This window comes from Phyllostomus discolor, chromosome 2, assembly GCF_004126475.2.
Source record: "Phyllostomus discolor isolate MPI-MPIP mPhyDis1 chromosome 2, mPhyDis1.pri.v3, whole genome shotgun sequence".
NCBI classification, from domain to species: Eukaryota; Metazoa; Chordata; class Mammalia; order Chiroptera; family Phyllostomidae; genus Phyllostomus; species Phyllostomus discolor.
This window is the reverse complement of record NC_040904.2, coordinates 31,722,821-31,730,949: the sequence shown is the minus strand read 5'-3', so window position 1 is coordinate 31,730,949 and position 8,129 is coordinate 31,722,821. Positions and strand designations below refer to the sequence as shown.

General features: G+C 41.8%; 1 pseudogene; it reads left to right on the top strand.

Annotated features, from left to right (window-relative positions):
* Positions 1-2,711: 2,711 nt before the first annotated feature.
* LOC114490789 lies at positions 2,712-4,269 on the top strand (annotated as a pseudogene).
* The last annotated feature ends 3,860 nt before the right edge of the window (positions 4,270-8,129 follow it).

The window sequence follows — 8,129 nt, the reverse complement described above, 5'->3', positions numbered from 1 at the left end:
CAGGCATGAAGAAAAGGATAGTCCAGAAGCAATGTAAATACAGATTAGAAACAAAATGAAGTGGGGCCTGCTAATTACTGATAAGGAGTCAGAAAGAACACAGAATTGTGATTGACTAGGAGGCTCGAAATTTCACACACAAACGGAAGAACCTTGAGGACCTCAATCAATCACTGTAAAGGGATCCTTTAACATTAATAAAGATATAAATGTAAGAACTAAAAGGGAGGGGGAGCAATTCTTGTTTTAAGAAATTTAAAAGAGGAGGAAGACAGGAGATTTACTTTTCCACAGACACATTTTTGTGGACTGTTTGAATTTTTACCATTTGTGGGTATTTATTTTCTTGATTCTTTTCCCTCCCCTCCTCTTCCCTCCCCTCCCATTTCCTCCCCTCCCTTCCTCTTTAGTTATGTAAAAGACTTTCTAACAGAATAGTTTTTAAAAGAGGAAATAAAATATTTAAGTGATATATTCCTAATTGACTGGTTCCTTTAAATAGAGCAAACATGGAAGACAAATTCCTTCCTTCCTTCCTTCCTTCCTTCCTTCCTTCCTTCCTTCCTTCCTTCCTTCCTTCCTTCCTTCCTTCTTTCCCCTTTCTTTCTCTCTCTATCTCCTCTCTCTCTCTCTCTCTCTCTCTCTCTCTTTTTGACTACCTTCATGCATTTTGAGAAGTTTCAATTTAAAAAATTTAGTGGGGAAGAATAACAAGATAGCACATTACTTTGAACACATGTAAAGGGGATAAAAATGTTGTAACTGCAAGTTTTTAAATCATGCATAAAACTATTTTTCCTGCATTAATAGCGCTGTATTAGAGCCAGCAACTTTGTATTGTTATTCATTCCCTTAACCTGCATAGAAATCCAATAGATGCCACAGAGAGATAAAAGCTTTCAATAAAACCTCTAACTAAAGAAAAGCCATGGGATAATCTAAAACTGAATGAATGGTGGAGCAGTAGCGAGGACATGCCTGTTTGCTTGGGTCAGAAATGTCAAAGAAACAACAGTGGAATGAAATAAAGGACACTCAACAGGTGGGCCACGCTATTGCTGCACCTTTATGAATGTGGAGTCTGAAGTAGCTCGCAGAGAGAAGAAGGCTTTAGAGGCAGGGCTTTTTAAAGTCTTTATCCACTCATGAAGGTTACATCAACCCAAAGCCCACCTTTCCTCATGCAGAAACTGAGCATAAGACCTGAGCTCAGTTCTAGAAACTGAATCTTGAACCAAACAACACAAAGACCATAGATTTTGCCCATTAATAACAGTTACATGGAACCCTAGGGCTACCCTAAGTTCTGATGTTTCTAACACTAGATTTTCCATTATTTATTCAACTTTTCTGGGCAACCCTGCCTAACCTTTCAACAGACCCCAGAAACATTTTCACTTTCTCTTAAGTAAGTTAAAAGTGGTTTCTGATGCTTGCAGTCAATGAACCCTGACTATCCAAGAATGGTAGACAGACACACTATTGATGTCTTCGGTCAAGAACCTGTCAAGGTGACCAGTGCTATTTGTCCATGTACTTGACAAGAACTTCAGTTCTGTAAGAGATCCAAAAAGTGTATGAAGACATGATTCCTACCCCCAGCCCTGAGTAAGCTTTGGATAAAGTCAGGGAGACAGAAATCACATATGAGAAACAATTACAAAATTATGAATAACTGAGTTACTAAAAAGAAACCTAATTTTTCTGGGAAATAGCAGTTATGGAAAGGGAAAGAATGAAATGGAACTAAACGTCAGAGACTTTCTGAAAGAAGATCAAGATTGAATACTAACTATAATCTAAATAAATGGCCTCTGTGGTTAGGAGTATAAGTAAATGAATCTCCACGAAAAAAATACCTAGTGCATACTCTTAAACAAGACTAACAAAATCCATATTGTCAAGAAATGTCTTTGAAGGGGGATGATGAAAAGAGTCAGGGTCTCCTATTAATAAAATGCACATTAATAATGTTCAAGTTCATTTAAAAAGGCCCACATAAACAATCCTACCTCTGTTCATCAGCAGGCATACCTTGTCCAAAAGTCTCCAACTAGTCTTCAGAAAAAGCATGAGCTGGAGGCTAGTGCAGAAAAGAAACAGGACATTTCCACATAGGGGAGAAGATGGAATAGGGAACCTATAAGAGAAGAGTGGAAATAATGTCAGGAAGAAGGAGTTAAACGTAAGGAAGAAAAGTTACAGGAGAAAAAACAACATCTTAGAGAGGTTGTATTGCAAAGGTTTCAGAAGTGACAGATTTGCCATTGACGCAAAACATGAGGTACAGAGTAAGAACTAGTAATAATTGAAAACAATTTGTGTGTACACTATTAGACCTTGTTTTTTTTTAAAGTCAAACTCTTTAATTTTACAAAACGGTTTTTGTTTATTTGTTTTAATGGGTCCCATCAGACATAAATGTCTAGGACTCAAAGATTTTGTGAATGGCTTGATTGAGGGATAGGCCACTGCTGGGGTAACGTCTCCAAAGGATAAGAACAGGACAGAAAACCTAGGGAGACTGAGGAAATTGTACTTGCCAGGTTTCATACTGTTTAAGATCAGAAGACACACACTGATAATTAGGGCAGCTATATAATATATTGTCCAATCAGGACTCTTTTGAGAGTTCTATGGGCTTATTAATAATTGTGTAAGAAGGAAGATTAGTGAGAGGAGGAGGGTGGTGGGGAGTTGTCTGAGCCCTGATGGTCAAGGACGATTTCACGGGGCATAAGGATTTTAGACCAAAGTTTGGTGATATGTGAGTCACCAACAGGCACCATCCACAAGCCCTGTGGCCAGGTGAGGGGCCAGGACCACAGAAACCAGAGCCTCCACCAATAGTCCAGAGCTTCTAATGCCTTGCCCTTCCCTGGACTCTAGCAGTGACATTGGACGTGGGCAGCAGGCCCCGTCCATGCAACCTGACCAGCTAAGTCACTGAATGAGTGATTCTGAAGCTGCATTTGTTAGTTGATCCGACCAATCATGGGACTGGTAGCTCTGCCTTATACCACTCCAGCTTCCAGGCCTGCACAATCTACCAAGTGACAAATACCATGGGGACAAGAACATCTTGGGCTCATTAACCTTGGTATCAGTGAGAACAAGCTCTTCACTGACCTAAGGGCTGAAAGGGTGAGTTGGAGTGACATGAACTACACTGATGCTCTTCCTTCTGGAATATTCTGACTGGACAGGACAAGTATTCCTGATGGAAGAAGTGGCCCAGTTCCTGACTTACTACTGCCCAGCACTTGCCCAGCTTGATGCAGAAAAGGTGGTTGTTGTAAGTGGCTGTTCCTCTGTCTTCTCTGCATTGCCCACTGCTCTATGTGATCCAGGTGAGGCCTTTCTGAACCCCCTTTCCATGCTGGCTTCCCCTGTATTTCCCACCTGTATGCAAAAGTTGAGCTCATCCATGCCCACCGAGACAGTGAGATCACTGAGGTGAACACCCACCTGTTCCAGCTGACTGTGGACCAACTGGTGAAAGCCCTGCTTGAGGCTAGGCTTAAGGGGGAAAAGGGCAAAGGTCTTGTGCTCATCAATCCTCAGAATCCTCTGGGAGGCATCTATTCCTGGGACTCACTGAAGAAATACCCGGAATTTGCTAAGAGGTACACCCTACATGTGATCCTAGATAAGATTTACATGGGACTGTGTTTGTTGAGTCTGTCACACTTCACAGTGTTCTGATCACAGGAAGTTCCTGTGACCCCAACAGAACCTATATAATCTGGGGCATTAGTAGGGGTTTAGGGATCTAGGATTTCATTTTGACACTTGGTACACCCCCAGCAAGGAGGTACTCGCTGCCATGAGCCCCTCAGGCTTCCTCCACAGCACCTCTGGCATCACCAGCACAAGCTGTGTCAGCTGCTCCAAGACAGAGAATGATTGACACAGTGCACCTGCCCACTAATCACTCCCAGCAGCAAACAGCTCACAAGTGCATCACTACCAAGATGAAGGCGTTAAGGATCCCTTTTCTCTGGCCTCTCTGTCTGGATCAACTTAAAAGAGTACCTGGACCTATGCATATTTGAGGAAGAGCTGCTAATCTAGCTCTGCTTCCCTGAAAACAGGCTGTTACTGTCCCCTGGCAAGTCCTACATGGGTAAGGAGCCTGGCTGGTTCAGTCCCACCCTTGCAGAAAAGACCCTCCACCTAAAAGTTGCCAGGCATCCCTTCTCTCCAGCACTAGCTGAGCAGAAGCACGATTTGACACAAACTCACATGAAGGGTGTGCAGAGGGAGTGAGCAGTCTGCCTCCCAACCAGCAGCTGTAACCAATCACATGCTCAGGGATGCCTGACCTCAGCCTCTGGTCCAGAAGGCTGTAGTATTGACCTGCTCTGCGACAGAGCAAACAGCTGTCTCCCTCAGAAATGGGCTCATTTGACACAGTCATCTCCCTCCTTAAGCTGAGCATCTGCCACTTTTGGAAGCTTTGCATTTTTCAATTCTTTTCTAGCCATGTTGTGGTGTGAAATGATTTTAGGAGGTTTGGGGTGGGAAAGCCTGTAGGAATAAAGGGAGCTCTGGGTGGGTTTTATTTTGTATCCTATATATAATAAATTCCATATTCTCCTAAAAATGAATCATTGTGTAAGAACAAGGAACAGACCACATAAATACATAATCAACCCTATTGATAGGCCTTTCAGGAAGAGAAGGGGGGTAAGGCTCCCAAAAGGCATTGCCCCAAGAGCAACGGCAGTTGGGGCAGGTAGTGTTTAGCTGAGTATAGTGCAGGTCTAGGGCCCGAATGGTTGTGCAGACAACTGCCTAACAGAAAAGGCCCCTTCTCTTGCAGTCCCCAATCCCTTCCTCACTTGACCCTGTCAAATGTGCTGAACGCATAGTCCAAGGGTATTGATTTGAAAGGGCACTACAAATGATTAGTCTGAATTTAGAACATCCAAAAATACATTGAATAATAAGAGATTCTAGAGAGGCAAGATGTTCTTTTCTCCACATTTCCCATCTGCACAGCCAAACTTTTCTTCTTCTCACGAGGATTTCTCCTTGAAACTCTTTCCCAACTCTGTCTCCCTTGAGGTTTTGTCACACTTGCCATGCCTCCCTTTTAATTATGGCTCCTAAGTCCTGAAAATACCTAAGAAAGCCCCTTATACATTCAGTTTTCCAAGTAAGAGAGCTCCCTAGAGCCTATATCATTGGCATGCTAACCAAAGGAAACACCTGACGTGTGTCTGACTCCGACGGTCAGTGGCCTGGGGTGGGCGTGGGAGCGGGGCTGAATAATCCAGTTGGGTTATAGTTAGGCAGTGGTACCACGTCATTTTCAAACCATGACTGGAATTGTCTTCCTATATTTAGCCAGAGACAAAGAGATTACATGTGGAGACATGTTAATTGCCCTACAGAGTCCTGAATGATCAATGTGACAGCGAAGAAATCTCTGAGGGGACATTTTAAAACTCTGCTTCTAAAGAAAGGAAGTGGTCACCTTACATTAAGAGATCAAAATGTGATGAGATTTACTTTCCTCATCTCTCCCCTGTGAGGGGCAAATGGGTATTAATCAGGGGAGAGGGCACTGACGATGGGGCTGCTATCACCTGAGCGTAAGTAGGCAGAGAACATGCTCCTGAGCCAGAAGTAAGCACACGGCAAGGAGACCTCATGTGTGTGAGCCCTCAACTTCACTAATAATTCTGCAGGAAATCCAAACAGGAATGGCAGAGGTCGGGTAGCTGGCTTGTGCCCTCCCTTGGTGACAGCTCCAGGCAATTTTACTATCCAGCTGTTCTGTTTTTCAAAACTAAAGTAATTGGAATTGAACTACAGAGCTTTGCTGAAACCCTAGCAATTAACAGTGCAATTTCCCAAATTGCACTGTAATGGGAAAGTGTCCATCAATCAACCCAGTGAAATAACACATTTTCTCACCAGATGTGAGATTTAATATCTTCATAACTCTCTGGATTTACCGCTTATGAATTGTCAGCCTTGCCTCGAGCTCTGAGAATTAATGGGCTACATCCCTGCTATGCAAGGATGGTTTACAGTTGTAAAAGATCCCTACCTTCAATTTAGATATATTTACCAGAATGTTCCTCTTCGAGATATAAGTAGAAAACATACTAGATTGGAAAATTTTATTTCTATTTATATGGTATATATTATCATTGTCTAGATAAGTACAGTTTCCAGAGCCTCAGCACAGCACACTCTCAGAACAAGAATAACCAGTTCATCACTGGCAGTGAACAATAAATTACAGTGTGAAGACACAACAGCTTTCAGTTTCAAACGTTAGGATATCCTCTATGGTTTTCTGGATAGAGACTGAAAATATCCTAAGTTTCTAATTCTGTATGTACGTGCAGGTCCTGCTGTTCATCCTGGACTAAGAAGAGAATTTAAAGAATCCGCATATGCTCGACTTGTCATTACAGTTAGCAGGTACTTTGGTTCTCATTTTAGCTTTCACTCCAATCTCAACCATTTGAGCCGTGGCCAGGATTAAAACTGCCTCTTGAAAGCAAATCAGGCAGATTCCTACGATGCCAGAACCTCCAACTTTCCAGGTTTTGAAAGGGACTGAATTCATTTAATAAGTTATTTATCTACCGTGTTGTTCCAGGGCACGTGCAGTGACATGTATGGAGTGTCAGGGGGCAAAGAGGAGGAGCCGGGAGAGCCTGCAGATTTTGGCATGGGGTCTTGTGGTGGCGGTTAGGGAAGGTCCCCAGACAAGACAATGTCTGAAATAGTCTCCACATCACAAAGGACACGTGTTGTCAGACATGGGGACCTTCTAAATGATTATAGTTATTTCAGAAAAGCAAACCAAACACCAGCCCCAGAACTTCAGCATTTCAAGGAAAGCAAGAGACCATCTATCTCATTTCCTAATTTCAGAGACTCATAAAATGATTCAGTGAGAACTGTCAGTCATACCATCGCAACACCTGACACACTCACCACGCATGACCTGTTACCCTAAATAACGTGTCCTTCATACACAGCTGATAACATTTAATGATTTTTGAAAATATTTGTTAGTTTTAGTAGTTAACACACTCTTTTTTGGCAAAAAAAAACCATTAGAGGACATGAAGAAATCACCTTGTGTAAATAATAAAGAAGTTTGATATATCTATATGAAATTTATTCTATCAGAGATTAAAATCACAAAGCAATAATTAAATGTTAACAAACCATTCAAAGCCCATAAAAGCAGACTGATAAAATACAATTGAGAATGGTAAAATAAATTCAAATGATTAGAAGAATCTCCAACAAAAGAGAAATAAATTACTACTTAATAAATAGTACTGAGCCAATGTGATATCAGTCTAGAAAAATTATATTAGAGTTATTCATCATACCACACACTGCATTAATTCCATATGAGTCAAACTTTTTATGGAAAACTGGAAGAAAAACAACAGTTCCTCTCCAGCTACAGAGAAGAGATAAATTCCTGATACTGAAGAAATGAGGTATATTAGGATCTTATCAGAGGCAAGATGGATGGGCACAGATATATAAAACTAAAGCATCTGAACTATAATGAGGCCATGCAATATATATATATATATATATATCTGATTAAAATATACCATCACACTTACATTTGTGTGTGCATGTAAAGAATTGATTGTGTTATGCAAATTAGTGTCCAGACTGCCACTCACTAAGGCAAACAAATCTCACATGGATAAAGAGGTAGAGAAGTATCATAAGGAAGGAAAACACAGCCTTACATACAATTGAAAGTGGTAACTAAAATAACACACAGGCATCGTGGCCCACCTACTGGCACAGAAAACAAAATTTAAAATGCTGACGTTCAACGCCGGACGTTGGGGGATTAGAAGGTAAACCCCCAGAGCCTGTCCATGGCTGCATCGGGCCAGCAGCGCTCTTTTCTTTTCCCCACAGTTTTTAAAAACACTTTTAAATGTCTTGCCAAGGCTTCAAAGTTGTGAGATTTCATATAAGATCTGGATTTCTAGATCCTCCATAGAAATGGAAAGTTCTATGCCAACGCTGAAACCGCATTTTTCACACGGCGACGTCCAGGCAGAGTGAGGAGAGACCGCTGCCCCTTCCGACAGGGGCCTGGCCCCGTGGCTTCCTGCTGC